The sequence below is a fragment of the Plectropomus leopardus genome, chromosome 16 (genome assembly GCF_008729295.1).
Source record: "Plectropomus leopardus isolate mb chromosome 16, YSFRI_Pleo_2.0, whole genome shotgun sequence".
NCBI lineage: Eukaryota > Metazoa > Chordata > Actinopteri > Perciformes > Serranidae > Plectropomus > Plectropomus leopardus.
In genome coordinates, this window is record NC_056478.1 from 16,089,539 (window position 1) to 16,114,826 (window position 25,288).

At 39.7% G+C, this 25,288-nt stretch overlaps 1 pseudogene; it reads left to right on the forward strand.

Annotated features, from left to right (window-relative positions):
- The first annotated feature begins 814 nt into the window (after positions 1–814).
- Positions 815–25,288, forward strand: part of LOC121955843 — a 45,812-nt pseudogene continuing 21,338 nt past the window's right edge.

The window sequence follows — 25,288 nt, forward strand, 5'->3', positions numbered from 1 at the left end:
GAAACAACCTAAATAAGATCATGAAAGAGCCGATGCTATAGCTTTAAGAATTTCTATAATATGTGGTGATAAAACTCCAGCGAACGCAGTTAGTGACTCAGGTTTCGATTCAGCATGAACATGATTCATATTGTTCAGCAGTCATGGGGGCAAAGGCTTACTTTTGTATTTTTGTAAGAGGCCATCATGTTTTTGTGAATGTTCAAAATGACCCTTGTATAACCCTTTTCATTTTTATCTTTCAAGAGTCAAAAGTATACTAATCACTTATAATATAATAAACTTTATTTATATGGCACCTTTCAAAACACAGATACAATGTGCTTTACAATAAAACGAAACATATTTAAAACACAAGGAGAATGAAATTAACTTAAATGTCATAAAATGCCACCAAAGTAAAAGATCAAATAAGAAAAAGCCAAAAATAAAATCCAGATAATAAATGAGTTACGGGCAAAAAAGCAAGTGGAATTGGAAAAGTACGTAGCTTACTTTGCTGATGCTGCCAAATTAGTTTGTGTACTTTGAGCACGACAAACAAGCAATCAAAGTTAGTTGATAGGAGATATGAGCTATTAAATGACATTGATCTGATTAGATTTTTTTTTTCTTAGATAAAGATGTGTTACTAACATTAAATATGTTCATTTCTGCATAAAAAAAATGACCTCAGTATTGTCTCGAAAAAGCAACCCCGGACCATAAAACAAAGTACAAAGAGTTAATGTAACATAATCACACAGAGCGCCCCCACCCATTGCTGACATACAAGTCTTAGTTGGTGTTTCAACCTTTGGCCTGCCACAAGGACTGCTCAGACTTTGGAACCAGGGCAACACATTTGCAAGTCCTGCTGATCACTTACAGTTAAGACTGGAGAACTATAAAAGCAGAAGGAACAAAGCACAAGAATTAGTCTTCACAGAAAGAGGAGGACTCTTCTTACCTTAAGGGCTTACAGGAGCTTTTCTAAGCCCATCATGGGGGGTATCAAGCTCTGCCTTTTGCTGCTACTGGGCACCTACACACTTGCCCGTAAGTATTGTTTTTGCAGTTGACCAAATCGAAGGATGCAGTTCAATATTTGAAGTGTTTATCTATTTGAGAAAAACGTTAGATGTTTATTGCTTGGTTTGTTAAAAAAAAATCTGTTAATATCTCTAAAATCTCTGATGTTTACTGATGTTACTGTTTTTAAATGATGCAAAAACATTAATCTAAGAGTGTGAGTGATACTCATTTTGTCATTCTTGTTGGGATGTTTTTTTTAAATCCTTTTCAAATAACTGACATGTGAAATGCAATATTTTGAGCTAAAAAAAAATAAAGATTAACCCCTTATAGTGGATTAAGTATACTTGTAAATGATGAGTTTGTATTTAAATTGCCCCACTTAACTTTTCGAGCAGGTTGTAGCTTTTGTCAAACAATTTGTTTTTCATCCTTTACAGAGCAAGATGTTGGAAATGTTGAGGAACAATCCCCTGCTTGCTTGTGTGAGTTGCTTTTTTTCTTTTATCTTTATATTTTTTCTATAATTGTCTATTCATGGCATTTATAAGATGTGATTTAAGTTGATAAATACACAACAATGAAAAAAATCACAAGTGGAAAAAGTATTTAGAAAACAGTCAGCATCAAAATATACTTTAAATACAAAAGGAAAAGTACTCATTATGCAGACTGGCAGCTGTTGTAGCTGTTAAAGTTGTAGCTAATTTTAATTACATTATATACTGCTGTGAAGCTTACAATATAATAATACATTGTAATTTATATTTTATTATACTTACAATGATTACAATGTTGTTGTTTATTATCAGTAACAAGTAACAAGCTTTAAAATAAATGAAGTGAAGTAAAAAGTACCATATTTGTCTTCAAAATGTGATGGAGTCTAAGTATAAAGTATCCTAATATGGAAATACCTCAGTTAAGTACATGTATTTCAAAATTGTACTTAAGTATGGTAAATTTATTTAGTTACTTTCCTCCAAAAAAAGTTAAAGTTCACCTTTGAATCCTTACTGATGAGCTCACCCATTTGTAATTATTAACAAGCAATCATCTGATTTGATTTTACTTAATTATCAGAAAAAATTCTGAATTTTGTTGTGCATCCCAGGACATCAACTGTTTCACATAAATGTGCATATATACAAAAACACAAACAATATTTGACCAAACGATAAACCATCATAATGTTAAACTATCTTTTCAAAGTAAGTAAAGTAAAGTTATATAAAAATAACTTTGGTATGTAAGTGTCAGAAGATGAGCAGTGTATTACATATTAACATTACAGAGCTCTAATTGACTTTTCATGTACGTTTTAGTGGCCAAAAGATTCAAGAACTTCCGGCGCTTTGTGTACAACTACGAAGCTGAGACCTTTAACAGCGTGAATGGAGCCTCTGACAACAAGAGCGGCCCCAAAGTCTCCTGCAAAGTAAGTCCCCACAGCCCTGAACACTACTGCAAGCACAACGTGAATAGAAAACGGTGGTGCTAAAAAAATGTTTAATCTGCCTTACAGGTTGAGGTTGATGTGCCCCAGACCTGTAGCTTCATTCTCCGCACGACAGAGTGCTCTCTGAGCGAGATCTTCAGTGTGGATGAAGAAGGAAACCCAATGTACCGTCCTGCACCCGGTGCTCAGGCTTTCAAAGATGCCATGGCCAAGTAAGTTTACGCAAACATTTAATATTAAGCCGTGTTATTTAGTCCTAAAACTGACTGATCAAATAATGGTACTACTACTATAACAATGGTAGCTAAAATTGAAGGACTTAAAGGAAAGGGTAAATGTCTAAATGATCTGTCCACGTCAACAGGAACCCCTTGAAGATCACAGTCGAAGGACAGACTAGGGTAATTGTCTACCCTGAGGACGATGAGCCTGTCAACATCCTGAACATCAAGAGGGGAATCATCTCCACTCTCATGGTGCCAGTCATGGAAGAGGAGAAAAACAACCAAATGGTAGCTTCCCCTCTCTGATTTATTGACTTATTTTTGTTTTGTCAGTATTTGGCGCAGTCAGTTCAGGCCAGAGTCACTGCATGATTCTGTTTGCACTGCAGACTCATGCAAAGATAAACAAGTTGCTCAATGAGTAGATAAGCTGCCCCAGTCACAGGTGATACACTCCTGTAACATCATGTCCTCACAATGACAATCTTCAGCTGCAGGTCAAAGTCCTAGATAAGTTTATCTTGTTAATGGCATCACCTGCTCTCATAACGGGGGGCAATCTTTCAGATCAATTGATAATAACATTCAGAGAGATTGCTAAAGGACAGAGAGCACAGTTTACCACTTTGTTTTTACTGAACTGTTTCCAACTTCCTCAGTGCTAACGATGACTCTCATCATTTTCAGGCCACCGTGCACGGAGTGTGCCCCACCGACTTCACCGTCAACATCAGAGAGGACATCGCCACCGATGTGACTGTCAGCAGGGATCTCACCCAATGTGACGCTTTCCTTGCCCAGAAGCAGGTCACCAGTCCCCTGGCCCTCATCACTGGCATGGTGAGAGACTAAGTAACACATTGTCACCATCCCAAACTAAGGGCGAGACAACATGCGCTGGTCAATTTTGGGATTTTTGTTTATTTTGCTTCCATAACTTCTTTCAGACAAGTGGAAAGAAAAAGTCCGAAACACATATTTAAGTGTTTATTTAAGTTCAGATTTTTGTTCTGGAAGTGTATGTAAAAACAACACATTTAGTCAAGTAAGATAAAAAAAATTGATTTGTCATTAAACGTGTAATACAAAAAGTAATTGCCTTAATGTAAGAAATCAACTGGGGATGTTTTATGGAGATACCTATTTTGCCCTTTTCCCCTTATTGTAAAGCCAATTTTCTTTTTCTCTTTTTTTCTCATACCCTGAGCCAAAAATCTCCACTTCAGTAGCACCAGACTCTAAACTCTGCTGTAATACACATAACATGACCGAAAAGGAGCAGGGAGAGGAATATTTTACCTGTGCTCTTCTTTATAATATACGAAAAAACACTGGTGTTGTCTTTCTACCATTAGGAATACCCTCTGTCCAAGATGATCAGCAGCACCCAGACTTGCAACTACAAGTTTGACAACCAGAAGAAGCACATGACCAGTGGAACCTGCACAGAGAAACACATCTTCCTGCCCTTCTCCAGCCAGTAAGTTTTAAAACAATAAAGAATCTGCTGAATGATAAAGGAGTATCAATTTAACAAAATCTTTTAGACTTCAAAATTGTAGAGTGGGCAAAGGGCCATGCCTCCCAGTCTTGAGAGCGAAAATTGACAATGTGAATTGTAGATTTTATGCAGAGTTTAGAGAATTTCTTGACTTCTATATGTTTTAGAAAGAACTTTTGGTGATTGCTTTTCCCTGTTATTTCTTCTGCAAACAGGAATGAGTATGGAATCTCCACTCTGGTGAAGCAGACTGTGACTCTGAGAGAGACCGCCAAAATCAACGACAGAATCTTTGACACCAGCTGTAAGTGTTTCTGTCTTTAAAATAGCCTCTAAGATATCAACAGATGATCAAATGTGTCAATTTTTTCTGCATTTTCTTACTGTTTGTGGTATTATTCTCTACAGATCTTATGAACTATTTAGACCTGACCATGACTGTTGCTGAGGACAAGTCCCCTGTGCAGAGCAAGGAAGCTGTCATCAGTACCATGCAGGAGCTGAACACCCTGTCACAGACCACTCAGGGCAAGGAGCGCGCCAGCCTCTTCTACAAACTGGTGACTGAGCTGCGTGGCCTGAAGGTCGATGTCTTGGCAGCTGTTGCTCCTCAGATGATGGACATGTCCCAGTCTCTGACGTGGCAAGCTCTCGCCCAGTGTGGCACCCCAGAGTGCACCAGCGCCATGCTGAAGATCCTCAGGACCTTTGACGAGTCTGCTCTTGAGGTCGATGCTGTTGTGTACGCCCTGGGACTGCTGCCTAACCCCTCCCGTCTCATGGTACAGGACATGCTGGCAATGGCTCAGTACAAGCAGAGCAAACCCATCATGTATGCTCTGAGCAATGCAGTCAGGAAGTGAGTATCACCTTTTTTACATCTGAGGAAAGTCCTCCTCTGTAATGTAGTGGTGGTTTCTTTTTAAATCACAAATGTCTAAATTTTGTCACCAGACTGTATAAGGCTGAGGGCGTCACCCCCGAGATCACTGCTGTCTTTGAGTTCATGTCCTCCCTCCTGGGCGCAGACTGCGCTGGGGACAAGGAGCTGACCTTCCTGACCTTGAGGGTAGGTACCCAGCTATTAGCCAGAGCTGTTGTAGTTTTGTAATTTTCATTAGTTTTTAATACTATTTAATTTATAGTTTTTGTTTTCAGTTCAGTGTAGTTTTAGTTTCCAGATGTGTTTCAGTTCAGTTTTTATTGTTTAAAAATGTTTAGTTTACATTCAGTTTTCATAGGTTTCAGTATTAGCATTAGCTTTTTATTATAATGTTTGGGGGTAAAACACAATTACCTGTCAGTTAGTTTTGTTTTTCAGTTACTCTATTTTTATTTTTTGATTTCCGGTAACTGAAAGGGTTTGTTTTTTTGTTGTTGTTTTTTTACAACTAATATTAGTTTTAGTTAGACTGCTTATAAACATACACATTTTGATTGAAACTTCTAATTTCATGTTTTTTTCTTTTATTTTATTTTTTGTTTATTTTATTTTATTTTATTTTACTTTACTTGCCTAAATATTGCAATGTTTTAAATCCTGGTTTAGCCATGTAAAGCACTTAGTAACTTTGAAATGTGTTTTATAAAGTAAGTTCATTATTACCATTATTAATTGTCTGTTCTGTTTCATCCAGGTTATTGGTAACATGGGAGAAGCAATGGAGGCAGTTGATGCTGCCATTAAGACCACCCTGGTGAAGTGCATGAGACAGCCTGCAACCACACTGTCTGTGCAGCTGGCTGCCATCCAGGCTTTCAGACGCATGTCTGCAACAGATGAGGTAACTGTAACTAACAGCCCCCTCCACAGATAAACAGTGTCCAGTACAGATCATGTACTTTTTAGGATTATGGGTGTCATTCGTGTAAAATTTCCCATTTCCGTACTCCATACTGCTCAGCTGGGTAGCTTTGTTCAGTCTCTTACTCTTGTGATCAAAAATAATCTGAAGCTCTATCCTGAGGTTTTTCTGTAATAGTTTTCTAATACATTATAAATGTAACGACTTTTGATCAAACCATATCAAGAGTAGGTATAATAGCAGCTTCTGGTTTGGCCCTACCTATTTCAGCTAAACCACGACCACTTTAAACCCCGCCCATTCCCAGTACAGATACAGATACTGATAATTTAGTTGGTAGAATAGATACAGATTGAGATCACGGTGTATTGCTCATACCTATCAGACTCCCATTAGCATAGTGTGGAATTTCCACAATGACAAACATGTTAATTTTTTTCCCTCCAGGTTCGCTCCAACCTGCAGAGGGTCAGCCAGTACCCCAAGGGTGCTGTGCAGAAGCGTCTGGCAGCTTACCTGGTCCTGATGAGGAATCCCCAGGACAGTGACATTGAGATGGTGAAGAAGATTGTTAAGCAGGAACAGAACATGCAGGTCAAGGCCTTTGTGACCTCCCACATCTACAACATCATTTCCTCCACTGATCCAGAGACCCAGAAGTAAGAAAAGAGCACCTTTTATCTGTAATTTATGCTTTATTTCACAGCAATTCTGTAATTGAACTCAACTTCGTATATCCAGCTTATTGTTTTACATGTGATTACTACCTCAGGCTCGGTCAGAAGATAATGGATGCCCTGCAGGACACTGAGGTTGCCACACACAGCGACTACACCACAAAGTCCCGCAGCTACAAGCTGGGCATGGCAAATGAGGACATGCAGGCCGCCATTCAGGGCAACATTGTCTTTGATCCCAGCAGCCAGCTGCCAAGAGAAGTCATGCTGGAGACCACTCTGAAAGCTTTTGGTTTCAGCATGGATCTTTGGGAGGTATGTAATACTATAGTACACCTATATAATCAGTAATTCATTGATATTTTGAATTGTACTTTTACAGTTGCTAAAGACATTAGCAGCATGAATTAGATTCATACGTATCTTATCATTATTATTTTTGGACTTTTTTAGTCCTTGTATCTCGTATTTGGTCAACTTTCCCCATCTGCCTCTGAAATTTGAGGCAAATAACATTTGTAAAATAATTATTTAATTAGTTGAACACAATGAGCCCACATTGTTTTTTAATCTCATTGGGGGTTTTTTCTGATTTTCAGATTGGCATGGAAGGAAAGGGCTTCGAGCCAACCATTGACGCTTTGTTTGGAAAGAATGGCTTCTTCCCTGACACTTTCAGCAAGACTCTGTACTGGACATTGGACAAGATCCCACCACAGGTGAAAGAAGAGCTGGAGAAATGGGTTTCTCCCATGGACGTAGACAGACGAAAGGTATGTCTTGTGTGTTATAATTTCTGTTAAACACTTTTAGTCTGGTGTCATTTCCACTGATACCACAATTATTACAACTGTTTCCTTAGGTTCCCGAAAATCTTGTGAGAGAAATTGTTCGCAACTTCAACAAGCTGGTGAAGGATCTGCAGACTGTGGATTCCCCAGAGGCCATGGCCTACCTGAGGATCATGGGAACTGAGCTTGGCTATATCAAGGGCAACGAAATGAAGTACATTGCTGATAACGCTGTCATGTACGCAGATATTTTCATGAGGACCATCCCCACCCAGGTATTGTCCTGCACTCCTAATAACAATTCATAATGCCTTTTTCTCTACCACAACGACAGAAAATTCAATTTGACACTAATTCTTTTTATCAGATTGTGGCTAAACTGATGTCCGGCACTGACAACGAGATCTTTGCCCATTACATCTTCATGGACAACAAATTCGTCATGCCAACAGCAGCTGGCATGCCTCTGACATTTGCTCTGTCTGGCACCTTCACTCCTGGAGCAAAGGGAGGCCTTCGCATGACTCCAAACATGGTAAATTTTCCATCTTTTGTCCTAAATTTACCCTCAAAGCTCTGTCAAAAACGTCAGTTGTACTTTCATTATTATGCTTTTGCTATTTTTTGAAGTACTTCCTCAAATGTCCTGCAAAGTGTTTGAAAATTCCGTACAAATAGTTGAACAGACTATTATGGTAGCAGTGTAATTGTATATTTTTCATGCCTCTGCAACTTATTTAATGATCTTTTTTTCACAGAAGGAGCTGCTGTTCAAGCCCTCCATTGGAGTTGAGTTTGTGACTAAAATGGGAGTCCATGTCCCTGAACTTGTTGAGTCCGCTGTTGAGATGCACACCAACCTGTACCACGAGAGCATGCTCAATGCAAAGATCACCATGGAGCAGAACCAGGTCAAACTTTCCATCCCTGCTCCACAGGACACCACTAAGCTCTTGAGCATCAGGTAACAAGAAACATAAATAATATTTGATAAATGATATTTGTGCTTTAGCAGTGGATGGTGATCTTTATTACAGGATGTTCCACAAAGTTATTAGACGATGGAAACTGATTTTGCTGTTTTTTTTCCTCTCTTTGAAATAGCAACAATGTGATGATTGTGGGTGCTGGTCAGACCACAGTGATCCCTCACACAGAGGGTGAAGCAAGCTGCAGCCCTCTCTTCTCTGGAATCAGATACTGCACCAAAACACTGCGTGCCAACACCGGAGACAAGACTGCTGTTCCTTACTTCCCCCTGAATGGAGAGACCAGGTAAGTTGTCCTTTGAAAAATCTGTGGTATTTATATTCATTTGGTTTTTCACAAATAACACAACAAATATACATAAAGGTCTGCACACAAATGCACAACACACAAAACCAAAGCAAAAACTGTTACTTTTATGTGGCTACTATGCTAAATGATATTACATTATGTTTATGCATTACAACATTTTCTTTCAATAATTCAGCAGACATGTTGGTAATTGACTTTCAAACTATTTAGTAAATTGTCCCCAAATTAAAAAAAAAAAAAAAAAAAAAAAAGCTCTATTATCCCCTTGGTACCATAAAGCAAAAACTGAGTGATTATCATTCTTTAAGTCTCAAAGACATGGTAACTTAATGGTGTCTGGCCTCTGTAATGTGACATAATTTCAGTTGTGTGCATGCACTGGTATACCATTCAGTAATGATATAAATACTGTTTTGTGAAAGTAGATAAAGTTTGATGATAATGTTAATAAAACTAAATTTATAGAGCACTTTTCATACAAATGATGTCGCTATAAGTACTTCTCAATAAAGATGCAACACATTAAAACAAAAGCAAAATTAGACAAAGGAAAAACAGCATTTGATAAAATATATAAGTGAAGATTTAAAAAGGACAAAAAACAATTAGGATAACAATAATTATTTTAAAAAAAGAAAAAGAATGGAATTAATTAAAAGCCAATGTAATATGCCTTTTCTTCCTTGTTTTGGTTGTATGTCACAATTCTAAATATGTTGAAATTAGTGATAGAAAATGATTTCTTATTCTTTATGATTTTCTTGATATATAATACAATATCATAGACGATTTATCTGTGACAGACTTCAACTTTGTCTTTTCACCCAAGGTTTGACTTGGACATCAAGCCCTCTAAAGAGGTCTCTGAGTACACAGCTACCATTTCCTACAAACTCCTCAGTGAAGGAAAGGACGGCCGCCAGAAGGTTGATTCTTTGAAGTTTGCCCTGAGAACTGAAGGTACAAACATCATATCTTAGGAAAATTATATCATTGTTAGTTTTTTATATGTAACCCATTTTCATATTATAGGGTTACAAACGTAAGTAATCAAGTTATACTTCCTATAACTTTAGGTGCTCAGTCTACCGAGGCCACAGCCACCATGAAGTACAACAGGAACAGGAATGTCTTCACCACCCAAATTGAGGTACCTGACTTTGATGTTGAGGCCGGCGTTAAGGTTGGCATGACCGACAGCAATACCAAAGGCAAAGCCATTTCCCTGGAGATCTCCAACAAGAACGTGCCCCAGCTCTCTCTGACTGGCCGTGCCAAGTAAGTCAGCCCAGCTAAAATCTTCTATTTAAATGTACTATCGATTAATGATACATTTGACTTAGTCCTGTGTGCTTAAACATATCCAGCATTTCTTTTTGATGTGCAGGCATTGACTTGATCATGTTTTTTTTTAAATTAATTTCAGGCTTCAGGCTATGACTGATGGCATGCTGCAGGTTCAGCTGCTAGTCCCCTCAATCAAGACTGATGCTGCCATCACTGCTACCATGAGCAAAGCTGATGGACTCACCATGGAGATCAAAAGTGATGTCAAACTCCCACTGACCTCCTCCATTCAGGCAGTTGCATTCAAATATGGTACGTCTGGTTAAAAAATACTCCTAATGGACTTCAAAGATTGATAGTTTCAGTTTGTCTCAAACACTGTCTCAAATTTACAATGCTAAATGTTTTGTATCTCAGGTGAAGACCAGGCTGAGGTCCGGCTGATGTCCAATATGAACGCTGATACTAAGATCATGGTGCCTTACACTGTAGCCCTCCAGCGCTGGCTCAGGCAGTTTGTGGAGGATGTCATGGACCAGCAGGTTGTCAAGACTGACATGAAACTGCGTCATGTCTTTAACAAGGCAGTTGAGGTGAAAAGAATATAATCAATATAGAATATAATCATTCAAACTATTTTAGCAGACCTTGATGTAGCTATACTTTTTCCAGACTAAAGCATGTGGTGTTTTTTTCATCAGGCCAGTGATATCTGGATGGACAAGATCTCAGCTGATGTTCCTTATGTTGAGACTCTGAGGAATAGAATTGCCAGTATGGAAATGCCTGACATGCCTGAAAACATTTTCATGAACCTGTAAGTAAACCACACGTTTCATGATAATTTTTCACATTTACTTACCACTCGAATGTATGCTTTAAATGACCTTATAACAAATCTTCTGCTTTAATCCTTTCACCAGGGATAGCACCTTCACATACAAGTTCAACCAGGACCGTTTGACCATCACTGTCCCTCTACCTCTTGGTGGCAAGTCATCTGAGGAGTTGAGGATACCGCCAATGGTCAACTCCCCACGCATCTCAGTGCCTCAGCTGGGCATGGAGGTTGATTCACAGGAGATCTCAATCCCCACCTTTACCATCCCTGCTGAATACGATCTCACCCTGCCTCTGATGGGAATGGTTGAAGCATCTGCCAAGGTCAACAGCAACTTCTATGACTGGGAGGCAACCATGTCTGTTGGTAACAACACTGAAGACTCTCCAAGCTACTTGGCCAAGTTCACCATCATGGCTAAGAGTCCAATCCAACTTCTTTCCTTCTCAACTGAGGGTAATTTAAACTTTATTCTTGTTTTTAATTAGAAGAATTATGCATTTGTTGTTTAACATTAGATAAACAACACAAATGTTATGCTTACTTATATTTTGTTTTGTCTTGTTTTAAAGGATCTTCAACAATCACCGACACACCAGAGAAAACAATGAAATTTACCGTTGATGGTTCCCTGAAACACATGCTCATGAACACAGGTTTTAATGTGCTCGAAACCATTGCTGTCACAGACAATGTAATGTCAACAGGAAGGTACAACATCCATGCTGACTCTCCCATGGGTCTTGACACTTCTTTGGCTGTTACCACCCAGCTCACCCTTGACTCAAACATACTGTCTGGAGATATCAACACAGATGGAAGTGTCACTGTTGGACCCATGTCTGCTAGTACCACTTACCTCCACACCTTCTCTGTTGAGCCAGCGAAGAAAGAAGCTAAACTGGAGAGCACACTGAGGGTGAACTCTGAAATCCTGAAGGTCGCCAACAAGATCAAGGCATCATATGCAAATGAGGAGCTTCTGATTGAGTCTAACACCAACATGAACACTGACCCCATCAAACACACCACCAAAATGAGCCTTAGCTACAAAGATGTCAAGCTTACCATCCAGTCTGACTCTGTGACCAAGGCCGATGAGCGAATGCTTCGTAGCCAGATGGAGTTCTCTGCCTTTGAAGGACAGGCCAGCCTCAGGATTGAGAATCAAGCTGATGATACAGTGAACCGTGCCTATTCTTTGCTCACTGGGTCCCTAAACCCCTCCGGCTTGGAGATCAATGGTGATGCTTCCTTGAACATCTTCTCACGTCTTGCCTCTCACAAGGCAACGTTGGCCCTGAACATGAATGGTCTGACCACCAGCTGTACAACAACTGCTCAGCTCAGCCCAATGACCTTCGAGAATGTTTTCCATGCCGGAGTTGACGCCTCTGGTGCCACCATGTCTCTCACCACCAAGGGAGGCATTAAAGAAAACAAAGCCGAGCTCAACGTTGAGGGAAAGCTTGCAAGCACAGACATGTATCTGAATGGCATTTTTAAGGGTAACCTCTTTGACTTCAACACCAGAAACATTGTTAACTTCAGACTGAACGAAGATGGCTTGATCCTCTCCAACAACATTGTTGGATCTCTCAACAACGTGATGACCGATAGTACCAACTCACTTTCTCTCACCCTGAGATCTTTCACCCTCAGCTCCAAGACTAACAACTTCCTTACCAAGGGCAACACCTACAAGCATGACATCAGAGTTAACATGGAGCGTTTTACTGCTGTGGTTAATGTGGAAAGTGAACTGAAGATCATGGAGATTGACTTAGTGAATGATGTCCAATTCAAGGCAGAGCCCTACAACATGGAGCTGACTGGAACAATGATGGGAGGCCTCTTGGAGCAAGCAGTCAAGCACACTTATGAAGTCAGGTTTGTTGACATGGCCCTCTCTGCGAAGTGCAGAACCACTGGTAAACTACTGGGAACCCAAATGGCGCATGACACTGATTTGGAGGTTGCTGGCCTGACCATGAAGTTTAACCATGACACTAAATTCAACTCGCCAGTTCTTCAACTGGGCAGCACAGTCAAAACTGTTGCTGAACCCTTCACTCTGAACATCGATGCCATTTTCAACACAAATGGTGCAGGGTATCTGTATGGTGAGCAGAGCGGTGAACTTTACGGCAAATTCCTCTTGAAGGCAGAACCCATGCTGTTCACACAGTCATTTGAGTCCAGAGCCTCAACTACCCATCAACTGGAAGGCAGACCTGCTATCAAGACCAATATGGACAACAAGTTCAGCAGCATGCTAAGCCTCCAAGAGCAAAGTGTCACACTGAAGATGGCATCTGCAGTAAATGAGCATACTTTTGATCAAGAAATGAGTGCCTATAACAATAAAGAGAGAATGGGTATTGAGATGTCAAGCGCAGTTTCAACACCCCTCTTCAGTGAGAACAAACAAGATTACGCAGTCTCTGGATTTGTGAAATATGACAAGAGCAGTGACAGCCACTTCATCCAGATCCCATTCATGGAGCATCTGCCAGCAATTATTGAAAATGTTAAGACCACAATGATGAGGCTGATGGACCAGAGCATGGAGATGCTGAATGACATCAACACCAAGTATGAGATCAGTACTAAGGTTCAGAAGAAAGTGTCAGAACTGAAGGAGGTCATTGACAACTTTGACTTCAACCTGTTTGTGCAAGACCTGAGAAAGTATCTCAATTCCATGGAAAACTTCATGATCAACCTGACATCCAAGTTTCCAACTGACAAAGTCATGAATGTGCTGAAAGCAATGAAGGAAGCTATCATGGACTGGATCAAGAAGTATAACATTGCCCACAACTTCAATGTGATTTATGCCAAAGTGGAGGAGATCCTCTCCGGCTATGAGGTTGAGAAGGTGATTGGTGCCATCATGGATGAGGTTGTTAAAATTATGAAGCAGTATCAGGTGAGGGAAAAGGTACAATCTGTGATTGCTACTCTCAAGTCTATTGACATCCAGCCTTTGCTCAAAAAAGTTATGGCACCTGTTCAGGAACTTGTGGATGAACTGTATTCATTCAACTTTAAACAGCTCATTGATGATATGAGTAACTATTTCATGAGGATGGTGCAGAAAATCAGATCTTTTGATTATGACACATTCACGATGGAATTGAAAGAGAAAGTTTCAGAAATGAGCATGATTCCCTGTTTTGGAAAACTCTATGGAGAGTTCAGAGTTACCTCCCCTCATTTCACACTTGGGACCACAGCTGACTTTGAGAACACTACAACTACATCAGAGACACCAGAGTTCAAAGTCAATTTCAATTCAAAGGCAACATCTACTTTGAAAGTCCTTGACTTCACAGTGGATGCCGGTGCTCACGTTGCTGCACCAAAGATGAGTCGTCTGTCATTCTCTGAGCGCATTAATGTTGACCAGTCATGTTTCACTCTTGACCACAAGGGATCAATGACTCTCTATGGCCCGTCAGCTCAAGCTTCTGCTGATACCACTGCAAAACTCAACACAGAGCTCTATGTTGCCGAGCTTGTCAATAATGCATTCTTCGCCCTGGAAGATGGAGTTTCTGCCACTGTGGAGACTAACTACAAACATGACCTCAACATGCCATTCCTCAACATCTTCAACGAGGCCTCAATGAATCAAAAGAACATTTTCCAGTTTGAGGCTGGCACTGCACGTCTCACCATTACCAATCTGGTCAATGATAAATATGCAGTTCAGGACTTCTCTGATGAGGCAACCCACAAGAGTGACATGGAGGTGGTCATGGATCTCCACACAGCCAAAGTGACCTTCACTGGAGCAACAGACAGCAAACAGTTCAAAATGAATCAAAATGTGGTTGCCGATATCTGCATTTTCCGCCACATAATCGTTGATGCCAAGTTTGAGACAGAAACACCTTTCATGAAGAGCAATGTTGTAGATATCAAGTTCCAGGTTAATGCCGGAGACATGAAAATGGATCTCACTGCCTCCCACAGTGCAGAGCTAACCGGACAGGTTGAGGGAACTCTCTCAAATTCTGTGCTTGCTTTGGTCACACCAAGTGATCTCATGTTTGACACAAAGAACAAGGGAAATGTCAAGGTTGTCCTTCCATTCAAGCTGTCTGGAAAGATGGATCTCCAGAATGACATCTCTTTGACCCTGACCTCTGACGTGCAGCAGGCTAGCTGGACAGGTCTGGCTAGATTCAACCAGTACAAGTACTCCCATTTCTTCAACATGGAAAATGGTGACAAAGAAGTTATCATAACTTCCCAGATGAATGGAGAAGCAAATCTAGATGTGCTAAGGGAGCCTATCACCATTCCTGAAATGACTGTGCCATTTGTTGGTATCAGGACACCAGTTGTGGAAGACTTCTCTCTGTGGGATGAAACTGGCCTGGACTATTTCTTGACCACCACTCAGCAGGCATTTGACATGAACTCCAAGCTGAAATATGTGAAGAGCCCTGAGATGATCACCATTGACATCAATATGGATCCAGTCATCAACTTTGTTAATAACAATGTTAAGACTCTGCACAAGCAAGTGCTTATGGGCAAAGATAAGGCCGCTGCCATCCTGGCTACATCTTACAACCAAGCAAAGGCAGAGTATGAAAAGTACAGCATTGAGCTGCCCAAAACCATCACTATCCCGGCCTACAAAGTTCCAGTGATGAATGTCGAGATGTCCACCTTCACCATTCCCCTGCCCGACGTTAGTCTCATTACAATGCCTACCATGCATGTTCCATCTGCCCTCAGCAAGCTGACTCTTCCAAAAATCACTCTGCCCAAAATTCAGAGCATCAGGATTCCAGTACTGGGTGATCTGATCTATGAGTTCTCCATGAAAACCGCAATGGTGACACTCAAAACCGATGCCAGCATCCTTAACCATGACAGCATTCTCATCAATCTTGATGCTTCCTCAACCTCTAAGTTCGAGGTTCTGACTGGAAAGATTGAGGGCAACGCCAACATGAACACAGTCAACGGATTAAAAATGGCCTCTGTCTTGTCTGTAAAACACCCAATGATTGAGGCAAACCATGACGGCACCATCACCATCAGCTATGAAAATGTGGATACCTCCATCACCAATTCAGCAAAGGTCAATCTGCCTGTCCTGACCATGGAAATCTATCAGGAGATCACTGGAAATCCAGAGGAAGGCCTTGTTGTCTCTATGTCCACTCCATCTGCCGGACTCCTGGCACTTCAAATGCAGACCAAGCGCCCAGCACAAGTGAGAGCAAGAGTCTACGGTCGCTACCCAGTAAGAGAACTTTTGCTTGTTTGTTTGCTTACTAATAACCTTTGATTATGATTTAAATGTTAATATTTTATTCGTTGTATATTTTGGTAATATTTATTCCATGTTTACTTTTTCCTCATAGTCTGAGCCCACAACAGACGTTGACATCCTGGGTCTGAAGATGTCCGTGATGAACTCTGAGAAGCTGAACCTTCATACAACTTGGAACATGGAGATGCCATATGAGATGATGCTGGGAATGAAGAAACAGGTGCCCACAGTCATGAAAATGGTGTCTGATCCTGCTGTCAGGACATATAACACAATCTATAGACAGGCCAGAAGCCTTGAGGGTCCTTTTGTACAGGCTAAAGAGCAGGGTAAAGTGATGCTCAGGGGAGCTGTTGACAGACTTGCAGCAGTGAATCCATCTGATGTTATGACAACGGTCACAGATAAGACCATCTTAATCCTCAAAGAGTACCAGAAGAAAGTTGAAATTGTTCTTGATGCTGTTGTTAAATTCCTGAGAGAGACACAGTTCCAGATCCCTGGGTATGAACAGAGGCTGTCTGGGCTTGAGGTTTACCAGAAATTTAGTGCTTTTGTTGCTGATGTAGCTGAGGAGGCTGTTCAAAAGGTTCCAGAGTACTTTGCCTCCATGTTTGCAGCAGTCCTTGAATATTTCCAAAACATTGAATTTGTCCTTCCTGGCTCTACCCACGTGGTCAGCGGAAGAGAGATTCTTGATGACTTGTTTGTAGCTTTGAGGAAAATTCAAGACCAAGTAATTATCGCTGTTAGAAAACTAGGCGAAATCGAGCTGGAAGATATCTTCAACAAATTCTCTGCATTTGTGCAGTTTACCACTGAACAAGGTGAGAAGTTTCTCCAAACCATTAAATCTCAGAATGTAGAGAAGCTCTCCACCTTCGTGAGTGATGTATGCTATGATGCCATCAACTCTCGTGTCGTGGCTGATGTTACCAAGCAGATGGAGGAGGCCCACAAAATTGTTGTAGAATATCTAAAAGCTGTGACAGCTAAGCTCCAGAGTATTTTGGCTGACATGTCCTTTGAACAGCTCCAAGCTGACATTCAGTCCTGGATTGACTTAATGGTTAAACGTTTAAATGCTTTCCAAAATAATATCATTAGAACACTTAAGGAGCAAAGCAGAAATGTTGAACCATATGTGAAAGTAGGTGACAGACAGATGACGGTTGACATTCCTTTCCCATTTGTTACTAAATCCAACTAAGTGACCATGGTTAACCAGGATGTTCCACAGTGTTTGTATTGACTGTGTCTGTTGTCGCACCATGATGCGTGTCTCTCTACACTGTTTTTGAAATTATTAATTTTTGTTTGTTATTTCACAGTAGACTACCAGTTGTTCTGTTCCTGCTTGTGTCTCATGCTATTTAAAAAAAATATGTGACCTTCAATAAAGACAGTTTGTACTGCATACTTTAAATCTATGTGCATTTTTTGTGTAAATTTGAATCTAAAAACCTAACTTCTCTGCAAGCTTATAAAAGTAAGAGTGTAGGAGTGTGTTCTGGAACATTTTTCTACAGATTTATTATTCCTCTTGAAGCATGAATTGGTATTTTCAGGACAGTAAACATTGAGTCAAAGTTGCTTCCCTCAAACTCACAGATACATACAGTAGCTACTGATTAAGAAAGAACATACAGAACACAGACACAATATGGTATACTTTTAAAATGCTCACTACACACTGCTGTCATAGTCACTTGTATCCTTAGATCTAAATTTAGCAAAGACACAAATAGCTTCTGTGACACACAGGCTCTCTTTTCATAAAACAATGAGAATATGTGAGTCACTTTGACAGTTGTTAACAATAGTAAAATGCCATGTCTTAAAATGGACTCACCACTTTGAATACATGAATTAATTTTCCCAATAATGGCTTTTGGCTATGTGTCATCATAAGCAGTGGTATTCAGATCTTGTGCTTTTGCAAAAGTTGCCGAACAAGGGTATACAATTACTCTATTGCAAGTAGTTTTAAAAATCGTATTCATGTAAAAATGCACAAGTATCAGCTAAATGCATGTGAAGTATCAAATGCAAAAGAACTCATAATACATGAAAATATAGCAGTATTTTAATGTTGTAGTTTGTTGGGGTGGCACTGTTCTGTCCTCCTGCGGGGGAGACTGGGTATGGTTGGCACAATTTTGCCTTTCTGACAAATTTCTCTGTCAATATTTATGCCAGAATATTCGAACTAGCAGCAAATAAAAGGTTGGAGTCTGATTAGATAGTTTCATTCATTTGCATTGTATAAATCTAAAGGCAACAGTATAAAACTATTAATGTAGCACTGCTCGGTGCGATAAGCTAAGGCAGTATCCTACGCCTTTTTGGTCAACAAAATTTGCTCTGGTTTGTCATTGCTTCAAAAGTAAGGACTTATTACTGTCATTACTGTTTTGGCTTTCTTTCTTGTGTGAATTTGAGTTGTTTATGTTGGGAAATGACTTAAATAAACTAAACTACATCCCTTTAAGTACTGTTACAGTTACAACTGTTAGTTTTACCATTTGTTGGGCACATGCCACCCAACCCCCAAATTAGTTTTCCATCTCAACCTGCTCACGTTTGACACAACTTTGTGATGAAATTATGTTGGCCAGCACCCATCACTCATCACAGACTTTCAAATCATGAATAAAAATGTAAGTGATTCTTTTGTCTACTAACCAGAAATAACACTTTTTAAATATCTCTAACACACTTTTATAATACATTTAGTCCTCAGGCCACTTTGTACTTTTGATACTATAAAACTAAAATGCCCCCCTCACCAAAAAGTTCATGACTTTCAGATGTTTTAATGTAGTACATGAGTGCATGTGAAGAAAGCAAACATTTTGATAGTGCTTTTTTGTTTGTATGGACGTAAAAGGACCAGAAAATAGCTGCATGCCAACCAACCCTAGTCTTCCCTACATTACCAATCAGCTGCTGGGTAGTGAATTCTATAACCATGCATCTATTTAATTTTATTAACTCATCATGTGTTGGATATGTAAAATATTAACCATCAAATGGTCTACTAACTGTTGCTCTCAGATAGATTTAATGGACTAAAAAGCACAATATTAAGTATAAAGTATCATGACATGGAAATATTTCTATAAAGTAAAAGTAAGGCCTATTTCAAAACTGTACTTAGGTAGATGTACTTTTCCACTAATATAACCTAGTAACATTATGGATAAAAAATAAAAATATAAAAAAAAAACAGGAAAGCAATAGATGATGTAATTCATAAAACAGAATTCATATAAATAAATACATTGGGTTTTTTTCTGAAGTATTTTGAAACTAATGGCAGCTGCAACACCACATTAAGTATTTGTGTTTAGTGTGCGAAAATGAGGCAAAACAATGGAAAAGCAGAGTTGGTGACACACACTGTTTTTTTTTATTGGCTTTCCCAAAACAGTACCGCTTATTCCCTTACATTCTGTATTGTTTTTCCTGACAAAAAAAATCCATTGTTCCATTTAGTCCCAGACATTATGTCATTACAATAATGTGGTCATAATTTAATAAACTCTTACAAACATGTTTGGCACATTGTCAGCATTTTTCCTCTCCATGGTTCCATAGTTTTATTGGTTCAAAAAAGTAAAATAAAGAAAAAGATGTTCTGCTCTTTCTGATCAGTGAATAATAACCTAACAACATTGGAAATCAGAGGCACATGAGGGGGGCCAGTGTGGGAAAATTAACCAGTCCAGCACAATGCATTCCTGTCCTGTAAGTCAGCAAAAAACCCAGCAACAGAAGGCAGGGAGGAATGTGACTTTTACACCATTGTTACTCTAGTGGGATTTACAAAAGATACTCTTTTTAAACTCTGATTTATCTTCACTATGTTGTTTCATGAACCACTGAAAAATGACATGTTTAAAGTGAAACTGAGCTTCTTTTTGTCACTAAAAGAAAGACTCACAGTGAATCCACCAGGGTTGTACCCTAAATTCCGAGTGTTGCAACACCCGCTGTAATTGATGTTCATAGCTGTCATTTGAACAAGCACTGCCACTATGAAGACAGAAACACTGCTGTGGAGAAACATATCAAACATGGCCTGAAATCATTACACAAGTATGGAAAATTTGCTCAAATTAGTTGATGTATGTTGCAAACTTCAAAGCTCCAACAACATAAATAAATCTGAGGTACATTCACAGTCAGAATGGAAGACATTAAGATTAAAAGTTTGTAATTTCTTTTTAAAATCATAATTCAGTTTTACTGCTATAAACTTTTTTCAGCTTCAGAAAACATCTTTACATTTTTAGTCAAAGAGATACCCTTTTGTTTAGGTCTGTATAAAGATTGTGGTTGTAATAACATATGATACAATTCCATCAAATACTTCTACTTGCCACACTCTCCCATAATCCAAAATGAGTGTGTGCTTCTGGCTCATAGAGCCCTAACATAGCCTGCTCCGCTTCTCTGGCACTTTCTAAGAAAACGATTCACTGAGCAAAGCACTCACATGCTAAATCATCTCACATGCTCAATCTTCCCTTGGAAATGTCACCCTCTTAATTGTAAATAAAGTTGCGGATAAGTAGAAAATGTCAAACAGGATATGCCAGCCTGTGAGACAGCTCAGAGACATGGTGAGACACTGTATGTGCTTGAAATGATTTGTTTCAGGTTTATAATTCATGTTCAAAAAGCACCTCATTCATAAATGTCCTTCCAAATCACAAGATTGTGGCCACCAGCAAAAGCATAACATGTGGGGTAGAAGCATGCCCAGCAAACTTTAAATATATATTTATGGTAAGTTTCTGCATAATTAACTTTAAGAAAACATCTGCTTGAAAACTTGCTAAACACTAGACAATATGGTTAGGCCTTTTCAAGGCTGACGTGTGGTCTTGACCTCCGATAGTATCGGGTCTGTTGCATAAACACTAGTAAACTAGGCATTTAAAAGTCTAGCATGTAGTATTTGGTGGGATCTAGAAGACAGAACTTAAACTTCTTCATATGCCAAGCATGTAGGAGAACTACAGCAACCAACACAGAGACATGAAAAACACCCTATCTAGAGACAGTGTTTGATTTGTGCATTCTGGGCGACTGTAGAACAACATGGCGGACTTCATGGCAAAGGACCCGCTCCATATGTACACAAAACCAGCTCATTGTAAGGTAACAAAAACAAAAACTCTTCTATTCAGATGATTACAGATGAATAAAAACATAGTTGTGAATACTTGGTATATACCATTTCAGCAAATAGATGGCCCTAAATCATACACGCTGTACCTTTAATACGGTGGAGTCCAAAACACACTTTTGGGAAGTTCCAACTAACAAACCTGAGACAACGGATTTCTTTAACTGTAAACTTAAGCTATGTCTATATTCAAAACGGTGTAAAACATATGAAGAAATACAGACCACCATGGACATCCTAGCACCAGCTCATACTTCTTATAAAACTCTCTGTGACTGACTGAAGTGTCCACACGCTGTGCAATTTCATAAACTATATACAATCATTTTACAATACAAAGTGGACATGAATAACGAGTGCAATTTTTTAATCGCTTTGCTTAATACAAAGTATAACCTTGGCAGTAAGGCAGTGGCCTATGAAAACACTTTGAAACACAAAAAAAGTGAGCAACTGAAACCTTGGCCCGAAAGCTGGCCTTAGGCAAGGCCCACGTTAGATTAGAAGGTGGGTAAATAAGGCGTCCACTCACAAGTCCTTTTAACCCCTCCACCTGTCAGACTGGGATCATGTGACCCACAAACAACATGCTGTAACCAGTGCATTTCACACATACACACACACACACACACACTCACACACCGATTATCATATCATCAAGTGTGTCCAAAACAACTTGTTTGCAGTCATTTGCCTATACCCAGATCGTCTGATTACAAGGGAGTTTCCAAACCATGGTCACTGCCCGTGCATGTTCAGACACACATCCCAGCGTCTCGTCTGCGCGTCACGGCTCTCCAGACAATCGATCAGCGTCGACTCACATCAAAACACAGCATTTGAGGCAACCTCCTGATGGTGTTTTCCGTTTTTGCAAGGCTGCCCGTGTTGCAGTTTCGAACACCTCCCAGATGCCCTCCTTGGTTTTGGCAGAGCACTCCAAATAGTCATATGCGCCAATGCGCATGGCCATGGCCCGGCCATCCTCTGCCTTCACGGGCTCCAGCTTCAACCGGGACAGCTCGTTCTTTACGTTCTCGTCGTTGCGCAGATCTTTCTTGTTGGCTACTAATATTATGGGCACATTAGGACAAAAGTGTTTGACTTCAGGGACCCACTTTTCGGGGATGTTTTCCAGCGAGTCCGGGCTGTCCACGGAGAAGCACATCAGGATGACATCAGTGTCCGGGTAGGAGAGGGGGCGCAGCCGGTCGTAGTCCTCCTGCCCAGCTGTGTCCCACAGAGCCAGCTGGACTTGCTTGTTTTCCACCTCTATGTCCGCCACATATGTCTCAAACACAGTCGGGACATACACCTCAGGGAACTCGTCTTTGCTGAATACGATCAGCAGACATGTTTTCCCACATGCGCCATCCCCCACCACGACAAGTTTCTTTCGTATGTCGGCCATTCCTGCGTTTGTCATTCGCTTTAACGTGGCATCAAAAACACGGATGTCCCCGGTGTGCTCGCTCCCGCTGCTTATATACTCGAAATGAGCCTTGTCCCGTAAGCCGCTCCCGTCGCCCAACTCCCGAAAATTTACCAGTAACCGCTGCGATCTCTTTATAAAGCATAGGGTGGTTTCCTAAATATAGCAATCCAATCGGAAATAGGGAGGTGAGATCACAGTTTGTAAAGGAAGAGGTGATTGGATCTCATCGAGCTTCCTTATGTAGAGGAGGGTCATGGACCACGAGGACCCACCCGACCCAGGATCAGCCAAAATGGGCCTGCATGATGATATCACGCGATATTTTTTTTTTGTAATTCTCTCTAGCGCGACTTTTTTAATGGGTTTCACGTCTTTCAATCATTTCCCATGCCCGAAATTTTGTCTCAACCTTTGTTTCTTTGTGACTGAGTCACACTTGTTCAACAACAAGCGTTCATTCAAACTAAGGGACTGTTTGTTATTTATCATTTTTTTTAAGCACTGGGGAGGGGCTTTTTTAAAATGTTGGCTTGGGAGGGGGGTTCAACTTCAAAATTATATTATATTATATTATATTATATTATATTATATTATATTATATATATTATATATATATATATTATATGTTTTATTGTTATTGTGATTATTATTATGATTATTATTATTTACACATGGGCAGTATTTTGTTATTGTTTATTTAATGTTCGAAATAAAGTTTATTAAATTCTATTAAATGGCTGTATTTTGTATTTTTCACCAGAATTAAACAACTTACAATATCCAGAAACTGTAAAATTGGATCTTTACATGTTTGATGGTCCTAAAACACATTATGTGAGACAAAAACTGAGCTAACCCGAGCATAAAATAGTTTTAGAATTAGATATTTAATCTAAATCACATTATTCTAAATGTTTCATATAATATTTACTGTTTGTTTGCATTAACTAAGCTGAGGGGATGGTTAAAAAAATTTATTTTTTTAAAAAAGTCACACTCCAGCCATCCCTCCCACTGAGCAATTTACCATTGAAAAGACATTTGATAAATGTCTATAATACATCTGTTTGTCTTTAGACATTTAGATTTATTGTTATTCAAAGTTGAGTGTGAAAGAGAGGGTTTAGTAGATGTCTAGCCTTATGAAAGAGTATGTTTATATGACAAAAAGTCATAATGTGAAGGTAGGGGTATGCAGTCATTTTATTGATTTTTAAAAAAATATATATTTTTAATGTATTTATTGATTATTTTAAGAGACAATGTTTTAATTACTCTATTGCTCAGTGGACTCCTATGATAAATAAACAACAGTCCCTAAGACATGTTGTTCAGCAGTTATATGAGGGCGCTTTAGGGAAAGGTAAATTGCTAAAATGTTAGATGGTCGGTCGCTAAGCGCATTAAATACACCTTACATACGTTGCCTTCACATAGTGTACAAAAGGTACACTGGAAAGCAAATGTACATTGACATTGTTATACGCATGTCTGCGTAGTTCACGTTATTTACAGGGAGGGGGCACTAGCGTAGGCAAACTCTTAGCTTTGACTATCAAGCCTTGCTAAATCACCGCTCTCTCCAAGGAAACAAAACAATATAGAATTGGGTTGACGGCGTGCAACAAGCATAGACCCTCTCTCGACACGACAACGCGTGAGTATCTCCTCTTTATTTGTTCACATCGAAAGCGATAGCTCTGCGAAGCGTCTGATTTTAAACGCGGCTGCCGTGGTGTGAGTATTTCCCCTTTTGTTTAGCGGTTAAGGCCCCTCTGTTTGGAACTTGAAGGGGGGCCATGTTGTTTAGCCACTGAGTGTTTGGTTGATGTTTTAGCTCACACAACACCAACTTGGAAATTAGCTAGCTCTTACACTAGTTCTTTTGGGTTTATTTGACGTGTTGCATTCAACCAGTGGGGTATTTTGAGGCAAACAAATAGGTCGTTGTCCGACTATCATGGAAACTCACTAGCTCACTGTAAAACAATGTTAAATTTACGAGTTTAACTTTGATGTGTAACCAATAGTAAATAGAGCAGGCCTGCTCCGGCTAGCTTGAAGCTAAGGAGGCTGCTAATGCTCACTCCGGTGAAGTAACATTAGCTATCACTAAATATGTTCGTTTTCCGTCAGTGCTAAATAAGAATTGGACGTCAATAAATAATCAATGATATGGGTATGGGTATGAATAGCGACATATTAATCATTCAACGCCATTATTTGCGTAAATTTTCAGTCAAAGCCGCTAAGTTAGCTTGCTTGCTAGCAGCGGACTTGCAGCTAGGTTAGCTACGTTAGCTTACCGAACGGCTTGTTGTCGGTTTACAACGTTTTTGGATATATCGGTGTAGCTAAAAACATAATATAAAAGCCAGTGAAACCTCTATTGTGGTTAACAAGTAAGCAATGTTATATGATATGCTGGAGTGATCTAGTTTGTATAATTTGTTACGTTA